This window comes from Gavia stellata, chromosome 4, assembly GCF_030936135.1.
Source record: "Gavia stellata isolate bGavSte3 chromosome 4, bGavSte3.hap2, whole genome shotgun sequence".
In the NCBI taxonomy this organism is placed as follows: Eukaryota; Metazoa; Chordata; class Aves; order Gaviiformes; family Gaviidae; genus Gavia; species Gavia stellata.
The window spans coordinates 70,797,236-70,816,090 of record NC_082597.1 but is presented as its reverse complement, the minus strand read 5'-3'; the positions used below and the strand labels follow the sequence as shown (position 1 = coordinate 70,816,090).

Sequence of the window (18,855 nt, the reverse complement as noted above, 5' to 3'; positions counted from 1 at the left end):
ATTTACATATTTACCAGGTAACCAAGAAAATACCATGTGTAAAGTTTGCATTTGGAGAGATCTTTTGAGAAATAAGCGTGGTCTGGTGAGTTCATATGGTAGAAACACAAGGGGGAGGCATAAATGTTAAAAATCCATTTCTACAGACAGCCTTTGGTTTGGTGAGACAAGGAGTGTAACGTGAGGGTTGCAAGCTCTCTTGGGTAGTTCGGTGGTATTGCGTTAACTTGACAGCTCCAGGACCACTGTAACATGTCCTTGCACCACGGGGATGAGGAAATTAGGAGACTGAGTCTAATCATGCTCCTGTGCCAGTTTGGGAATTAGAAGATATTGTTTATTTTAGAGAAATCTGCACAAGAGAAGCCAGGAGGTAGGACATACCTGTAAGAGCGTTAGGCGAGACTCTCAGCTGCTGTCAACCAGCTCCGGTTCCCCAAAGAAACTTTTGTATCAGAAGTGCCAAGGTTCTGGTGCATAAACTGCTGTCATAGTTCTGTTAACTTTGGAACGGGTTGTTTATAAAAGCATGTTTACCCAGAAGGTATTTTACCAGAATGCTATCAGCGAAGTACCTCTGTCAGACTTCAGGAAAAAAGGCGTATGTGAGGCAGAGGTTGTTAGAGATTATACCGCTTATACAAAGACAATGCAGATTAAATTCCACCTTTTTGAATAAAATACCTGAGAGAATGCTGATAATATACTGGGATAACTTTAAACTGTTCCTTCTCTCCTGCTGCACTCACCCCCACCCCTCTTTTGTATTTGTATTTCACTGTCCTCTCCAAGTTTTGCAAGTAACTTCAGGGGTTCTCCTTTTGGTTTGTCTTACACTTGGTCGAGGGTTTCTATGGATGTCCAGTCTTTTGGCTGGATTAAAAATAATGCAAGAGGGTGTTGAAGTATTTGCAGGAGAACTGTAACACTGAAAGACTGCCTTTGCCCTGATATTCCGAGCCATTTGAGAGCTTATATTTTAAAAATAGAAAAATTGCTAATTGGGTGCTCAGTTAAAACGTCTCACCAGTATAGGATCAACAAGAGCCTTTTTAACCTGTTGTATCCTTTTTGTAGACTTCACTATACTAGGATTTTATCATAAAAATGTTTTCCTGTAGGCCTGGAACTGGGTGGGAGATCATTTTTAATGAAAAGCCAATAAAAACATCCTAGTCTTTCAGAGTCCTCCTCCTCTTTCTCTTTCCTTTTTTTCCCTTTGAGATGCAAGGAAATATTACATAAAACATGACTAAGGTCCCCTCTTTTTGATTGTGACCACGCATGTGAATCTGTGTGGAAATGGAGGCGTAAATAAGTGGGCAGCAAAACAGGGTGAATTTAAGTGGGTGGAGAGACTAGAGAGTGCTATCAGCCACCTCGACAGAGCAGCAACTGTGCCTCCCAGAATCTCCAGCTTGCTTATGAAAACCCCTCTTGTACGTTCCCATAAAAGGATCCAGTTTCAACAGCTCAGCCAACTCCAGAGAAATAAGTGCGTGTGTGTGTGGGTGGTGTGTCTGAAAATACCGATTTGCCTGTAGCCAACAGTAGGAGCTGTGGAAGTGGTGTTACACCTTTGCTAAAAGCAGACCTGGGTACAAAGGAGTCTTCAGATAGCTGGATTTGACGGATACGTATCCTGCTAAATTAGTGTTGATAGTGTCTTTTTTTAGTAATGTAAATCCCTGTCCCTGTGACCAGCTTGTAATCCATTGTTGAGACAGGATCCTGTGGCCACAGGTTACTAGAGTAGGCTTGGCCAGACAGCTGAAAGATAAGCCAGATTCTAGAAGCAAGAATGCAAGGCAGAATGCTGGAGCACACTAGATATGTGTGATGAAAAGGAGACATTGGGTGATAAATAAGGCCACTGTAATTGCCAGAAAGTCATGCCAAAATATGGTCACTGGCTTGCTTTCTTGGCTCATCTTCATTTGCTGAGGAAGAGCCAGGCATTAGGTTCTTAATCTGTAAGTGGCTTCACCACCTGACAGCATCTGTGAAGTTACAGACACATATTGTAATATCCTGGAGAGGCTCCTCTTCCAGTTCCTGACCAGGACTTTGGATCAGTGAGTCAAAGCAGCTATGAAGAAAGAAGTATTGTGCTTCGGGACACATGGAGAATTAAAGCTGTCCCTCAGGCACCATGAAAGTCAATAGAATTGTTACTATTAGTGAGAGCTGAGGAACATCCTAATCCGTTATGTTGTTAATGCTAGACATCTGTTTAATGGGGTGCAAGATTCCGTGTTCTACTACTTCCAACTAATCCAAGACTTTCCTAAACATGAGGTGGGAAACCAGAACACCGTTCACAAGTCAGAATAGTGATAGCATCTCAAAAGAGAGTTAAAGCCAGGGAAAACAAAACTTGTCTCCACTTTCTTGCTGCAAGTTTCCACAGTTCAAAGGTTTAAAAAACAAACAATGACAGCTTTTTACTGCTCTCCTTCCTTGCCTTGTCTCCTCCCGCCTGCTGGAGAAAGCCAGCAGAATTGCTAATCAACTCACCTGTCCTGTTTTGGTTTTTACTTAATGTAGACCTAAACCTTTCAAATAGAAAAGGAGGAGCTAACCAACTCAGAAAGGGGCACGTAAGAGTGCTCTAGTAAGGCACTTAGTTCAGAATTACACTGAGTAGTAAATTGCTGGTCAGCTCATCTAGGCAAGTTACCTGGGCAAGCTCATCAGGTACAAGCATCCCACCCTGCTCTTGTACAGTGGACTGGATGCTCCTTCATTCACCCAGTTCTTATTATATAAAAATTGCTTTAAACTATCTGAAAAAAAACCAAACCCAAACAGATGAGGAGCTCTGCCTGAGCCAAGGAGCACTTCGCTGCTGCTTCACTCGGGAAGAAGAGGAGACGCTCTGGGGGTGGGAAGGGACATTGCTAAGCCCTGCTATAGATAACAGGGCTGCACCTCCTGATTTGGGCTAGAGTCAAGCGGCACTGAGGGGGAGAGAGAGCTTTTAAAGTCTTTTTCTTTACGTCCAAGAAGAGCTTGGAGGGAGCAGAGAGTTAAAGTTGAAGTGAATTACTTAAACATTACTGTTTAAATTGTTCTCTGCTGAATCCTACAGCTTCATTCCTATGGTAACAAAAGTTAGAATTTCCTAAATAGCTCCTTTTAAAAATACAGTAGTAACTATTAATAAAGACTTAAAGGCCTTGTTCTTCCATGTCATCACAAGGTACAGTACGTGCCCAGAAAGCTAGAGAGGAGTGAAAATGTATGAACCAGGAGAAGAAAAGAAGGGCATGTATTGGTTAGCAGTGCATGGCTGATGCTTTTCCAACTCATAATTCAGTTGACTATGAATGCTCAAAATACCTCTGCTTAGGAGCCTTTATATTTTGGCCAGAAAAGAGAGAATGTCCAGCTGCAGCATGTGCTATCCAACTTGCCTTTTTGCTGTGTGTGTGCCAGGCTGAATACTCCAAGTCTCTGCATTAGCATATATAGTGCATCCAGCCACGGGCAGATGCAGTTGTCATCTGTCTGGACAGGCCATGCAGCTGTGGTGTGTGACATGGAAGTGAGTGTGGTTTCTACTGGTCCTTAAGTAACAGGAAAGATACTAAAGCTCCCACAGACTCCCCCCAGTAAATATGTGTCTGCTTCTGGGCACCTATGCAAATCATTTTCTTATGCAATCAGGTACATGAGACATGGGGCTGTTGTCACTTTTTGATCCACCAATAGCTCAGATGCTTGCATTTGAGCAAGAGGGTCATCGATGAAGTGGCATCAGTAAATATTGTCCTGCAAAGAGCCTGTCCCATCTCAGAAATGAAGATCTCACCAACTTAGTTTAGTGTCACAGTTGGGAAGGACCTAAGTAAATGTAGATTTGTATCTGTTGGCTTATGCTATTTTTCTCATCTAACCCAGGATGGGGGAAACATACTTGGGAGAAAGATACTTGGATTTGAGAGTTCCTACAAAACAAATTCAAGCAACAGCCAAGCCAGAGAGGCCTACAACAAATCTGTGTTTTGTTTTCATTATTTGGGGATATGTCTGAAATATACTACCAGGGATCGCTTCCCAATTGCGAGATCTGGGCATGTGGGGAATAGAACTGAATTCAGCGCTGCCACCCCACCCTGCCTCCCCCCACTAGAAAAAACCGTATGGATTACTGGGAAAGAAGCCCATTTCAAAGTAATTTTCTACTTCACAAATCCCTGCTCATATGTTTTCCCCCACTAGTTTCATTTCAGGGTCTTTTGGGGAGGAAACATAAGTTATTAAGGGGTGATTAGTCATCAAGCTCACAGCTCTGCTAGTAAGGCAGGGAAAGCTACCACAAAAGCTTCAAACTCCATGCTATACCAACTGATGTATCTAGGGAGGATTACTGCAATAAGGTGCCTATGAAATCCAGAAATGTGGGTAGAAGAAGACTCTGTGGATTTTCTGGGGGTTTTTTGTTTGTTGGTTTGGGGGTTTTTTGGTGGGTTTTTTTTTGTGTGTGGTTTTTTTTTTTTAATACTGGTAGAGTAGATCAGTTGCTTTTTTTTTTTTCTTTGTTCTTAAGAATGGCAATGACAACCAGATGTTTAAGTGATTATTCGGTGATCAAGTTTAACACCCACTATATTAATTGTCCCCTAATATTTTGCTGGTAAAGTACTCATTAAACAATCCCACTTTTTGCATCCTCTGGTTTTACACTTTTCAACCAGGTACAGGTTCACTGAAGGTATGTATGTGCATACATACTAGTAGAAATGTAACAGTAATTAAGTCACTCTGTGTGAGGTTTTGTGGTGATTTCCCCCCCAAGCATGCAAATATGTCCCCCTGGAGCAAGTAATATTGCAAGCAACCAGTTGCATTAACATGATCTTTCTATACTTCTGTCCAATGGATGACATTGATGCCTAGCCATGGGAGGCTGAGCCATGGGTTAATGGATCAGTGAAATAAGTCACTGTCACCCATGAATGTGTGGCCCTGAGAGTCCTTGCCGTGCTGACAAGGAGAGGGGCTGCTGTTGTAGTGTCCCCAACATGTGCGGTTTTGGGGCTGGGCAGGGTGTACATTAACCAAGCGCAGGGCTCTACTGGGATCAAGCAGTACCTGTGGGCACCCCCAGTATGCTGCTTGGAAAAGCCTCACTGGTGTTACCACGCAGATACAAGCTTTTAGTCAGCAGCTGTGTGACAACCAGTCTTTCTTGGACTTTCTCAAAACAGCATTTATTGATTCTTATTATGCTAAAACTGAAGAGAGGGAACACCAAGAACCTGGGCTAGATGCAGAAGCATTTGCCCTGAGTGCCAAGATGGTCTACTTCTATCTGTTCCCTCCTCCCTTTCCTCTGCTTATTTGCCTGTCCATGGTTAACTATAGCCTTGCCCTTGGTGTAGAAAGCATTCACGCTCTGCTCGACATTTGATCTTCTTTCTGGCTAACTATGAAATAATAAACCACAGAATTTCTCTAACCAAATGCCAACATTGTTCATTCAAGCATATCTGCCTTCCCTGTTCCATCTCATTTAACTACATCTGACATTGGCTCTACCTGCGTCCCCTCTGAGCAGCTGGTGGCAGCTGTTAGACCTAAGATGAGTCCTGCTGTTCTTTGTTTCTGTTTAGGTTGGGCTAAATATAGCCTGCTGTTTGATTACCAGGGAAGGAATGCCAGGATTCAAGATTTATGTGTGCAGCACAGCTTTTTCTCTAGGCCTATGCTCAGCCACCCCCTGCAGCGCTTGCCTTGATAAGATAGCCATCCCGTCCGGTTCTGTCTCCTGTAGTCATTGCGAAAGACAAGTGAAAAGCTTCCTGGTGAGGTCCCAGGAATCCTTTGCCTGCTAACCGTGAAGCCTTGCAGTGTTTTCATCAGTCTGCAGTTCCCCGCAGGGTCACTGAATGCACCGATATCTCCCAGGCTGCTGACCCTGACGGTTCCTTTCAGAAATGCTAAGATTTTTATTCCTCCACAAGCTTGTTCTTTACCTCCCTGGTTTCTGGAGTCCCTGCCTACCCCTTGCCTTGCATATGCTTTTTTTGGTTTATTTCTTCTTGGCTGTTAGCCTTCCCTCTCCCCTTGCCAGTTTAGTACGCGTTCCTTAAAGTCTGCGTATGGTAGAATCGCTTCTGCTTTGTACTTTACATGAAAACTTTGTATTTACAGTTGCTTTTTCAGTTCCTCACTTAGTGCTTCCTCCCATCTCTGTTTCTTATCTCCAGCTCCTTCATTACTCTTTGCCCACACTGTCAGTGCATCAATAAAGGCTCAGTACATGAGATCTGGATGAGCGAACCTGGCAGCAATGATGTGATGGGGCAAAAAACAGCCACTCTGAAGCAGTTCTTACTGTCCTGGAAACCATTCCCTGGCTTGGACTTTGAGGATGCTCCAAGCTTTGACTGCTCCAGATAGTTGTTGTGTGAAGCTGGCTTCACACAGGTTAAAAAAAAGGAAGCAGTATATATCTTTACATAGCTAGCCTCTGTCATAGAAGTGGGTAAATTCACCTATTTTGGCTTCGTAGCAGAGCAATGAGAGGAGCAAGGAAAGACAAGTTATGTCTGTATTTCCCAAGCAAACTTTCTTTTTCCTGCATTTATCTTTGTACCACCCTTACGCCTTTTACATTTATAACACCCAAAAATAAATATGTAAGTATGTGAAAAACTAACACTGCCTTAAAGTAGGAGGATGAACAAAACGCTTTAGGCTTCAGCTGAGCTGTGGTTACAGGGCTGGCATTAGCTGCCGTTGACTGAAGGGGTTTGTACCTTCTCACCACATGCCTGGCAGGCACTCCCAACACTGTGGTGAGAAGAAGAGTGGAAGAATTGCTGTAAGATAGCAGTGAGCAAGGAAACTATGGCATCCTCATCCATTTGCTCCTTTTATTCTAAGTCCGTGTTTGCTCACCATTACTGGAAGTCTTTTATTATACCCGCTGCTGCAGAGGCAGAGTTACAACTTTGGGAGAAGTCACCTCTTGACTTTCCTTCCCTTTCCACAAGCAGTTTGCAGGGCGCTGCTGTGAGCAGTCCCCATTGCCGCTCTACTAATTATAGGACTCCCACCTCACCAGCTCTGAACCTGGCCTGCTGTTTGAACCAGCATTTCTTTCCATTTGTCTCAGATTAAACCAGCTCCCCCGATTTCATTGACTCCTATCTCTTCCCAGAGACAGCAAAATGACTGAGAAGGGAAGTGCATCTGTTTCTATTGCCTTTTCATAATTCTGAATGGGAAAAGCACTTTTTATGATTGTTTCCCACCAGGTAGAGCATTCACACTGCTGGAGTTAGTCTGCAGCTGTTACAGTTTCTAATGGATTTGCCATGTAGGTGTTGGGAAATGCCATATATTATGGTAGTGACGCTGTAGATAACTCATTCTATGCATACAGTATGAAAAGATGAATGACAAGAGAAGCATGAAGCCCTAGGGAAGGAAGTAGTAGATATATTAAACATATGTGCGGCTTTAAAATGCCATAGAAATTGGCTGGAGTCTCCAGCTGCCTTTCCAGAAATGTTAGACAGTAGTCTGCGCACAGAAAAATGAGAGAGAATGTTGAAAACATCAAGCCTGGTTTTGAAAGCACATGGAGCTCCTGACGTTCACAGGTTGTTTTGCTGCTGCTGCTGCTCAGGGGTCAGCAGAGAGGAAACTGCAGATAAGCAAGAGCAGAGGCCTGGAGCAGCAATGCATTACTGTGTGGGAACTGTTTAGATAAGTGGCTTGAAAAGTTTTAAAGCTGTAAGGATGCAACTGGAGAGTGCAAAGGATATACGCTCCCAGGGAGGGAATTTCTTTATCACTTGAACAGCACTCTAGCTTTCCAAAGGGCTGTGGGAACAAGGGCCAGCACCATGACCCTCCTGCAAGGCATGTCACTATGACTATCCTCAAGTGGCCAATATGGAAACTGAGGCGAAGGAAGGAGGAGCCTGATAGTCTCAAGTCACCAAGGGAATTGTGACTCAGGCATTGCCAAAGCTGCTTTCCACGATTTTTCCTCTGGGCCAGGGCTGCTGAGGTCCAGCCTGCAGACGGCTCCCAGGCAGACAGTAGTTACCCAGTGTCTGAGCCCAACCCCTATAGGCCCTGCAGGATCCTTATGACCCTTTACATTAATTATTGACAGCAAAATAAAGCTTTGAAATAACATTTACTTTCATTAAAAACATATTTGGCAATCCTATCTTTCACTACTTACGCAGTAGGACTTAATTTCATTGTGACCCACGGGACCACAAGCATAGAAGGAGCTTGTCTTTACTTTCTTTCTCCCCTTCATGCAGCTATATTTGCCATCCAACTCTAACTATAATATAATCTATCATAAAGTTGCACAGCCCTACTCAAGGGCTGCTTTTGTCAGTGGCTTATCTCTGTGCCTGCCATGGGAAACAAAAATCCCGCTCCCCACAACGGCGGAAGCCAGTTATACAAAGCTGTTGACCATGATCTTTTCCTGACCCACCCAGCAATTGACCTGTGCCCTTGAGGAGCTTTACAAGTGAGAACTTCAAGTCTGACATTCAGGGGAGCAGGAAAGTGCAAGAAAGAATGTAGAAGCCAAAAAATCAGAGTGGGCTATTTATTTCTTCACTGAAATAGAGCTGCAGAATAAATAGAAATATATTGGAGCGTCACCACAGAAGAATGCAGTATTAGACCCATGGGGAACAGAAAAACACACAAACAAAAAAAACCCCAAACCCCACACTCTGCGAAACAGGGGGCATGGAAGTATGAGTGCCAAAACAAACACCTTGTGTTAACCAACCTCAGTGGCAGAATCTGTGACGCCATCACTACTGCTTAACCCAACGGGATGCTTGTGGTTACATACGCTGGAGCTGGTTCTGCTCCAGGCCAAATTCCAGCGTGAAATAATTTAACAGTGATCCACAGCAGGAGTTTGTCCCACGAGTCCATGACTGCTAAATCTATTGCCAGGCAAAGTTTCAGGAAATTTATCTCCAATTAAGAAAACTTGGCCTTTGTCTACAGGGAGCATGGTAGGTCACAGGCAATTATCAAAGAGGAGTGGAGAGGTATATCAGTGTCCTTATTTATGTATTTATTTAGAAAGATGTCCCTCAGTGAGGTGTGGTCTTTTACCCATTCTGGCAGTGGGTGCCTGCTTACCCCAGCTGAGGATCTGGTCAAACAAGCTTTTTTACAAAACTGGAAGCACGAAGTGAGCTGCCCACCTCCCGCTGCTGTGCTGTGCCCACACAGCCACCTTTCCCCTTGCTGCAAGAGGGAGCTGAGGAAATTGCCTCGTTTCCTGACCACAGCCAACAAATTCACTAAAGCAGGAGGAGCAAGAGCTCTTTTAATTCGTATCCTAGCAAGTGCAACTGCAGGTGTGGCCCTAATGTCTGGCTCCTCCTTTTTATTTATGTTTACCTTGCTGATCAAATGACAAAAACTGGGAGCACAGCACAAGCCTGAAAGCAGAACACCTGCTGCTGAAAAGCTGCAGGCAGAAAGGTTGAAGGCAACAAGAGACAACTTTATCCAGGACACAGCTTATTGTATTTTAATTATCAAATGTTCATATACTGTGTCCTATTGATGACTAAAGAAACACGCTTGGTCATAGACCTGTGAATAATCCAGCTAGAGGCTGGTGAACATGGGTTGGCCATGGACAGAAAACAATTGAGACTGAGCAGAAAGAACCCCCTGCTTTTGAGATTTGGTAAGTGAAAAATGTAAAACAAAATTTTCCCCATTAAGTGTCAATGGATGAAGGATTCATTAATGACCTCTACAGGTAAGATATGAAAAGTAAATGATGCAAAAAGCAATCCAAGCTCATTTTTTTACTTGAAAGGAAGTGACTAACCCAATTGGATGGTTCAGACCCATTCAGAGGGAGAGGCAGACCTGTCCTGGAAGCACCAACTGACCACCCTTCTCCTTGTATAACTGATACTGTCTCACTGAAATAAAAGCAAGCACCATCTGAGGCAAGAAATCAAGATCTTGCCTTTACTTAATCTTCAGTGCCCTGTGGTAATCTCAAATAAGTACATCTCATGCAAGAATACTCTTTCATTAGTTTTCAATGAAATTAAACCAGTCTATTTCTCACCACCCCACCATGCATCCTCAATATCACTTTGGTAATTTCTTGGGGATTTTTGTTTGCAGTTTCTGACCTGGCATTTGAAAAAAGCCAAGCCTCCCTCACAAAAACAAACCACTTCTATTTTAAACGTTCTCCATATGACTGTTTTCTTCATTAATTTTCTATTTAGGATCTAGCATGAAAGAGGCACCTGAGCTTTGAGTCAGACCACTATGGTAGAGACTGGTAGAAGTTTGCATAGTGCTCAGCATATGTTGAGGGGAGTTTGGGAACCTGTACTATAAGAAATATTTGTACAGTCTGGACAAGTCTTATGTATATATAAGCTCTGCAGACTTTTAGGGCTCTGAGGAAAAGATCATGCACTGTTTCCACTCTTTCCTCCTTGAAAAGGCAAATACGTTGGATACTGACTTAAGAAAGGAGCTTCGCCTGTTCCAATTTCCTAGTTCTGGAGCAGGCTAGCTTGGCATCCCTTTGAAGATGAGGCAAGAGATAGACCATGAAAAATGCAGAATAATGACTCTAGAGGAATTTCTTAAGTTTTAGCACCTTACAGGTATGAAAAGTATCATAATTTGCCTGCAGGATGTCCTTAGACTCAGCTGAACAAAGCTTCAGTGTCATTAGGACCCATTTCACATGCAAGATTGTACATCTTACCTCATATTAGGTCTTTATCTAAGAGACTCTTTAATCACCTAAAATAGTTTTGCCTGGCTCATTTTATAGCATTTCTTCAATGGCCAAAGGTTCATTGAGTGGTACTTTCTAGTAAGCTGTGAAAATTTTAATACCGTCAAGTTTGAGAAACTTTGTTGCACATTCTAGTGCTGCAGGTATTATTTTCTGTTTGGAGTGGTGCAGCATGTGGAAGGACTGGCTGCAAATAAAAGCAAAGGACTCGACAGAAAAGAGTGACCTTCACAGCTGGGTTAAAACAGTACATTGCTACCTTAAAACCTACCTCTAGTTTCTGCAAAGGACGTAGCTGACATTCACATTGTTCAAAAAGGCAGGGAAAATACAGTGACCAACAGCAGGAGTCGGAACAGAGCTTAGGGAAACATATTCATGATTAAAACACCTTGAAGTTTCATTGTGCACTGTCATTTTCTGTTCATTACCATTAATACCGTTGCTCTTGTGGAGGTTAAAATGGTTTTGTGCATAGCAAGACAGAGCAGATGGAAAAAAGAAGTCTTTAGTTTCAAGTGTGGGCAGACTGACATCATCGTGTGTTAAAAGTACTAAATCATTGTGCAATTCCAGGACTTCTCTGTTCACTTTAGTCAGTGACTCTTAAGAACTCAGGGCTCTACACTGCTGTGACATTCTAAACACATATTTCATACAAAATTTCAGAACATTTTGAACCTGCTGATTGCAAAAGTGCTCTCAGATCCCAAACTGTTCTGCTCAGAAAAAAGTTTCTAGGGCAGTCACAAATTTAGGATGTCCACTGTGCCTGCTAGGGTACTAAGCCACTGACAGTAGTTTTGCACATGGGTCTCTTTTGTAAGGCATAATCCAGTTGCACCTCTACAGTTTCTGAAGAGTCTTAGGGAGGTTCAGTGATGTCACTCTTGTATTTGGAGAACAAAGTGAATGTGGGTTTTTTTTAGTCTGAATATTGACCTATAGAAAAACTTAGCTGCCTAAAGCTTAGAGCACGAGGTGACATTCTCTAGTTCCATGTCAGATTGCAGGCTTTCTGAGGAGCAAGGCCAGTGTCCCAGTAAAAGTGGTGGTACATGGCCCAAGACATCCAAGTTTGATTCCTGTAATCAAAGTGCCTGGACTGATGGCTTTCAGCTGTTCTAAAAAAACAAAACCCAAACCCCACACTCAAAAAAACCCCATGAGAACAGACTAGAAAAGTACATGAATGCATGGAGCCACTAGATTACTGTGGGAGTGAGGACTGTCTCTTGTGTAATGCCTAATGACTATTCTGCCTTCAGTTTATCCCTGTACCCCTCACATGAGGGATAGCCAGTACTGAAAAAGCCTTATGGGTTGGGACACCTTTTAGCAGAGGACAGGAGTGTGCAGTGAAGGCAATGGTACTGATGTGTTAACTCCTCATATCACTCAAGGACTTTCTGGGACTTGATCAAGGAATTTTATTACCTTAGCACAACATCATATCCACTACTTCTAAAAAAATATTGTACCATCCTGAAGCTTTCTGGTGCACAGATGAAGTAAAACAAGTGTTACTTATCGCCTTACTGTAGGAGGACTTATGTCATCTGTATCTCCAGAAGCCAAATCACAGCAGCTCCCTCAACTCATGCATTTGAAAGAGAACATTGTTGCCTAAACATCCTCATACAAGTAGTGCACTTGCTAGCATACTTCAATATTAAATTATCCTGGAGAACTTTGAATGGCAGTAATGTGAGATATATGTATGGACTATCTTTACTCTTATGGAGTCAGTGCAGGGTTCTCTAGCAGTAGTCTCAGTAGTGCAGAACTTGTTCAATTTTAGGTAACTCATGAACCCCCTAGGATTTTATTCCCCAGTAAATAATTTCCCCAGTGAGGACTAGGGAAATTTTAAGTCCTTCATTGCAGATGGTCAGAGTAGATGACTGCAGTGATCCTTCCTGACTTGAAAAATAAGATCTTGTTGACCACGAGTACATTAAATTAAGAATTTTTCCCTGGTGCTGCTTAGTTGCCTTTTTTCCCCCTCCTTGAGCTAAATCACGTCTATAGTCATGATCGTCTCTGGGCCACTTTGAACTTTCCTTTTTCTTAGTAGAGTTTGCATTCTATATATCTGATTATTCCTACACACTATCTAACCACATGGAGTCCCATCTTATAAGACAAATGATTTTCATAATACAATTATGAAATGTCTACAGTATTTGAGAAAAAACCCAAGTTTATGAAACTTTGTTACAAATACATATAACTTTATGGCACTAAGTTGAAAGCATTAGCTGAGTTGATATTTGGACTGTGCTACAGGGGCATTAATGAGTACTTGCAAATTTTGTGCATTTGAACTCATTAAAATGAACATCACAATTTGTGCAGCTGTGGCTTATTTGCAAGAACAGGGTTTAGGGATTAACAGGAGTGTGTGGAATAGCAGAACACAGATGCAATTTCTTCTGTAAATTCACATGAAGATCAGAACAAAAAGACAGAGCTTTCTGCTGACTTTTGCTAACATGAATATTTTTACCTCTGACCAGGGTGTAAGATTTGAAAACACACTGGTAAAGAAACTAAGAACTTGCACAGAGGAGATCCTGTACATATCGGGGGGAAATCTAGAAGCAGACAGTTTTAGACAGAAAATCTAAATTAACACTCTTGGAAGATGAAAAAGCAAAGCCACGGAAAGGTGAGCTTTAGTTACAGCTCTTCAAGACTAGATGGAACTGGTTTATTTGCAAAGCTGAAGAACATTAGTTATGGGGAATTAAAGATTATTCATTAAATTCATTCAAGACTCCACAAAATGTTAGACTAAATAACCTTGTACAGTGCCCTGAACAAATACTCTGTCCCTCACAGACAGAAGGAGGTTGATATATAGGTAAGATATAATTTCAAACAATCTGAATTGCTGCTTGTTGTTGCCACATGTTTTCTCATCCTTAGAGGTGACAATCTGCTAGGGAGTTCCCAGTTTAAAGGAGGCTGTCCTTATTCAGAGACAGCTGTGGGAGATTTGAGAAGTGGAGGTTTCAAAACACTCCCTGAGTAAAGTGTGAGAAGGTGGATGTTTTGGGATTATTTTTTCTTTAATCTCTTGATTAAGAGGAGGTTTCCTCAGCCTTAGACACACCAGAGACTTGAACAGAACCGGTCCAGGAGAATCTGCAGTGATTTACAGTGAGACTTTTCTTTTGCTCCCTCCAGAAAAATACTGTTTTGGGTCTCCTCTGAATTGCCATCTTAACTTAGTTTCCACAGCAATATTTCCACAATTAAGAAGTATTGACAGACATCTGGAGATCAATCCAAAGTCTGTGGAAATCAGTAGAAAAGCATGTGTTTATTTCTGTGGGCTTTGGAGCAGGTCCGTGGAGAGCAGTGTCAGTTGTTCCATGGACTATGCCCGCTGTCCCTCCATGGCGATTCCCAGGGAGGAATCATAGAACGGTTTAGGTTGGAAGGGACCTTAAAGATCTTCTAGTTCCAAACCCCCTGCCATGGGCAGGGACACCTTCCACTAGACCAGGTTGCTCAAAGCCCCGTCCAACCTGGCCTTGAACACTCGAAGGGTTGGGGCATCCACAACTTCCCTGGGCAACCTGTTCCAGTGCCTCACCACCCTCATGGTGAAGAATTTCTTCCTAATATCTAATCTAAATCTACCCTCTTTCATTACCCCTTGTCCTATCATTACATGCCCTTGTAAAAAGTCCCTCTCCAGCTTTCCTGTAGGCCTCCTTCATGAAAGCAGGAGTCTGAGGTGTCCCCACACCCAGTGCTAACAGACTCTCTCAGAAAGTGATATAATGAATTGAAAGACAAAATACCATTTATAAGCAAGCACTATAAGGACAAAAGCATAGACCCCAGGAGAAGTGTGGTGTGCTATTTCCTCAATCATAGGTGCTGCGTTGTTTTCCATTCAGAATTCGGAGTGCTTCCTACAAATTCTCTAAAAGCTCATCATCTGAAAAAGTTATAATTCAGACTTCTTTTCCACCCCTGCCTTGCAACAGCAGTAGACTGTAAACGCGCAGCAGACTGTAAACTGAGGACAGGCACTGGACAAAGACATGAAGTAACTGATAGCAAGAAGTCCAACCCAGACATCTCCAGTTCAGTCTGGACCCTGACTCCTTGGACCAAGAACTCTCTTCCTGCTGTTCGCGTGGTTTAAACTGCCACTATCAGCATGTTAGATTTTTCATTCACACAAATATAGACTTACCACAACCTACTGGCTTCATCTCCCAGATACAAGCACCTAGCAGAGTGCTTCTTATCACAGGACAGCAAGGACGTGCCCACAGTTGCATTGTCACAACAGCAATGTGATACTTCTAGATGAGCCTGGCTCAGACTGCTCAGAGTGGTGAAAAAAGAGGTGGCTTGTTGAGAGCTTTGGCCATTAAAACAATGAGGAGACAATGCTAGTTGCTAGTGGACAAAGCATCAAGGTCACAGGTTCAAATAAAAGGAACTATTTATCTGTGCTGCCTCAAGATGCTGAGCTGTGTAAGTGAAGTCAGCACGGCTCCAGCATTTCTTTCTCTGACAAGGATGAGCATCATCTGTCAGGCTAAGCCTCAGTTTTCAGTCTGACAGATGGAGCTGGAAGCAACACTATTTAAGGCAACCTTAAATAGTAGTAGGGTAGTACCAGGGCCCCTCTAAGTTTCTTAGGACAGTGCTTAGATTTAACTATTCAGGCTGGATATTTCCATGCTGGGTGTCTGCTTCGGGCTGCCTTTTTTTCCTGGAAAACATCTGCAGAAGTAATACAGTCATTTTTAAGAACAAGGTTAGGAAAAAAAATGGGTTGTGTCTATGTTAAAAAATATTCTTGCAGCCACTTTGCATAGGTATTCTAGTATTATCATTCCCCAGAGCAGGAACTCAAAATATGACAGAGGGGGGTTAGCATGTCAGCAAGGGTATGCTTTTGCTATGCTTGTGAAAGTATACTTATGTTTGGTAGCAAGCCAATGCCTCTGGAAGTCCCGAGTTGTGTTTCATGTGTTGGACCTGGGAGTTAAATTTTGCTCACGAGTTTATCCTTATGGCAAACATTTCAGCTCTGGATACAGGACTATCTTTCTTTTCAAGGAGCTGCGTAAGGAAAAAACCGGGCATGCTGGCATTATTGCATTTTCCTTTTTGCTGGCACAGAGGCACTGTGAAGAAGTAGTGATGCGTACAGGAGACAAAAGTCCCAATAAATGAAAATCAAACCACAATTTAGGATTAAGATTGCCTTTCCATTAGTTTATCTGAAACGGAATTGTCTCAGGAAGCAGTTCTGAAAACTAAGAATGTAGCTCCCAGCCTCAGAGATCACTAGCAAAATTTTAGTTGCTTTACCTCATCTGGCATCCAAGTCTCTGCACGTCAGTGCAAGCCTTTCTCTCTGCCATGCTTGGGCTTTGATGGAGCTTTTTACATCCAGTGCAGCTAGAAATAAAGAATGAATCAGTCTCACCCACTTAAAGATGTTTCCCTACTGGGTAGGATCACAAGACATCGGCAAAGGGAGATCTCCCTCCTGCTACTGCCTGTGTGGTAGTTAGACTAAGGATAACCAGAGGTCTCCTGTCCCAAGTGCCGTCAGGCCAGCCAGCACCTCTCAACAGCACAAAAAATAATCCAAAGCACAGGGCTGAGGATTAACTCACTGGTTCAGGAGAAAATTTTTGTTAAATACCCTAAATAAGCACATAGGGAGATGGATATACATGCACACACACAAATATATATCTCTCTAAGAATCTTTTAGCAGCTGGGGTTTGTAGCCTCATATTCACTGTCTTGAGTAGCCCAGGCAGAGCCTGCAATCCTGCAAAACAAGTTCCAGTTTTCAAACAGCACAAGGGTTATATGGGCTATTTATGAATCTAAGAAACTGAAGCGCTGCTAAAAGAAAAGCCTACCTTCATAAGGTCTCTTCTCACTAAGGCCACTAAGGGAACATCACGGTATCATTTATTTTTCTATTTTGTCTAACGTCCTAGATAGAAGCTGTTTCAGAACAGTTGTTTTTCCACCCATTTCAACTGAGAGATCAGTTTCTTGTGGCTTCCAAGTTTGTTTGTTTTTTTTTTTTTTTTTTAGTGGCTTTTAGTGCAGGGCTGGAATGCAATGTTCAAGTAAGGACAGTGAGCAGCTTGGGAGGCAGTTTTAATACCCTGAGTACATACCATGCAGCAGCAGCAGGCCCAGACACCATTGTTGGTGCATTAAATTAATTCTAGGTGTTCATCTCAATTCTAGGTGTTCATCTTAGCTAGAAGCTTGTAAAGACTCTAAAAGTGACAGATAAACCAAATGCCTTCCCCAAAATTTAGCACAGCAGCAAGGAAGCTTTTGTTTAGCCTGAGATTCCAGTTTAGGCTGCCTCAAATGATGAGTGCAGGGCACTTTGTGCATTGGCATTTACATCAGCTCAGCAGCACACTGTTATTTAGCTTTGGTGGAATTTTATAGTCTGCTTTACTGCAGCAAGAGCAGCAGTGTGATGAATCTTTTAAATAAATCTCATGATGGATTTGCTGGCGCCTTATTTAGACTAGGGGTGAAAAGTATCCCACCCTCAAAGCTCAACACATTTACCACCAACATAGGCACCATTTAACACCATTAGCGCAGTTTTGACTAGGAAATTTATATTAAAAGATACATGTACTGTGTGGAGACACATCACAGATGAGCATTAAGTGCATGCAGTGAACAACTCAACACTGAAACAAGCTTATATTCAGTATTAACTAGCTTAAGTCAGAGCCTTACTACACAACTAGATAGGTGATCTCTTCTACTGCATGTTTTCACCCAAATGCGACAAGTGAATGAAATGAGTGTTCTGGGGTTCATCTGCTGCTGAAACTAGCTGTTGGGAAAATAATTCATTTAAGGGCAACTTCAATTTCTTGTTCACTCAGAAAGTCAGTTTAACCCAATTTCTTTTTAAAGCAACTTCCTGCCCCTTCCCCCAGTTTTCCCCACTCTCTGCTTTGGTGCTCCAATACCAAAGGAAGCTGTTTGAATGGTATTTTTCACCTTGTCTGAAATTGCCATGAGGAAAATCTGTTGTCCCAATGAAAATAAGGCCAATTTTGCAGACTCTTTAAAAATCAAATAATTCTTGGACAAAAACCTAAACTTCTGGGAGTTTGTCCAGATTTGGACTTTTGTTTGTGCATTACTCAGGGAAAACCAGAAAAAAGACTGGGTTGGTATGTAGTTCTTGACCCCATATGCCATGATATGTTAATTAAACTGTACCTTTGTTTGCTTAAACCCTTAAGTATGTAGAACTGAAAATCTAGCTGAGACCTATTTATAGGGTAGTGTCACTTGTCTATGCAAGTGTTAAATTAATCATTCTGACTGTTGCCTAGTGTATCTGCTAGGTGAAGCAAAACTCCCCTCCAGCATTTGTCCCTGTACAGAGGAGTTTAAGGGTCTGAAATACCCCATCTCTTGCCTAGGCATTCTGCACATTTTTATAAAGGAGGTTTTTGCTGTATTTCCACTGCCTCCTGCTTGCCACTTCTTTTCTTTCCGTTCCCTCCAAGATGTCCCTTGCTGAAGGACAGTAGAGTGCTGATCTTACAGCTCTGCTGCCTTTCTTGGGATGCATCCTTCCACACTGGATGCCTTTGTGTCTGCCTTTTCCTGCTCAAAGCTTGCTCAAAGCTTTCTGAAAGCTGCATTGATTCAGTATTTCCACTGTGGCTTGCAGGGGCATGAAACCAATGTTTCTATTAACCTGATGCATATTAATTTTGCATCTATAATGAGTGATAAAAGTATGATCTTTAGCAAATATCCAGGAGCTGTCTGCAGATCCAGAATGTCACATTATTTTGTGGTGTTTGGACAATCAGTTGCACAGGCCCAAGAACTAAGCACATGAGACCTTGAATCCCAAATTGTCAGTATTATATCCTTCACTGATAGTCAGGATGCCATCATATCCACATGAGAATTTCCAAATCCTGGGCTTTAAACATTTTATGACATGCCATTACTAAAAGAGTTACAAAAATACCTTGAAAAAAGGTATTTCCCTCAAC

At 42.4% G+C, this 18,855-nt stretch overlaps 1 protein-coding gene across 2 annotated transcripts in view; it reads left to right on the top strand.

The window, feature by feature from the left end:
• RERG (RAS like estrogen regulated growth inhibitor) overlaps positions 1-18,855 on the top strand; it is a 106,024-nt gene that overhangs the window by 575 nt on the left and 86,594 nt on the right. The gene's annotated exons all lie outside the window — the stretch shown is intronic.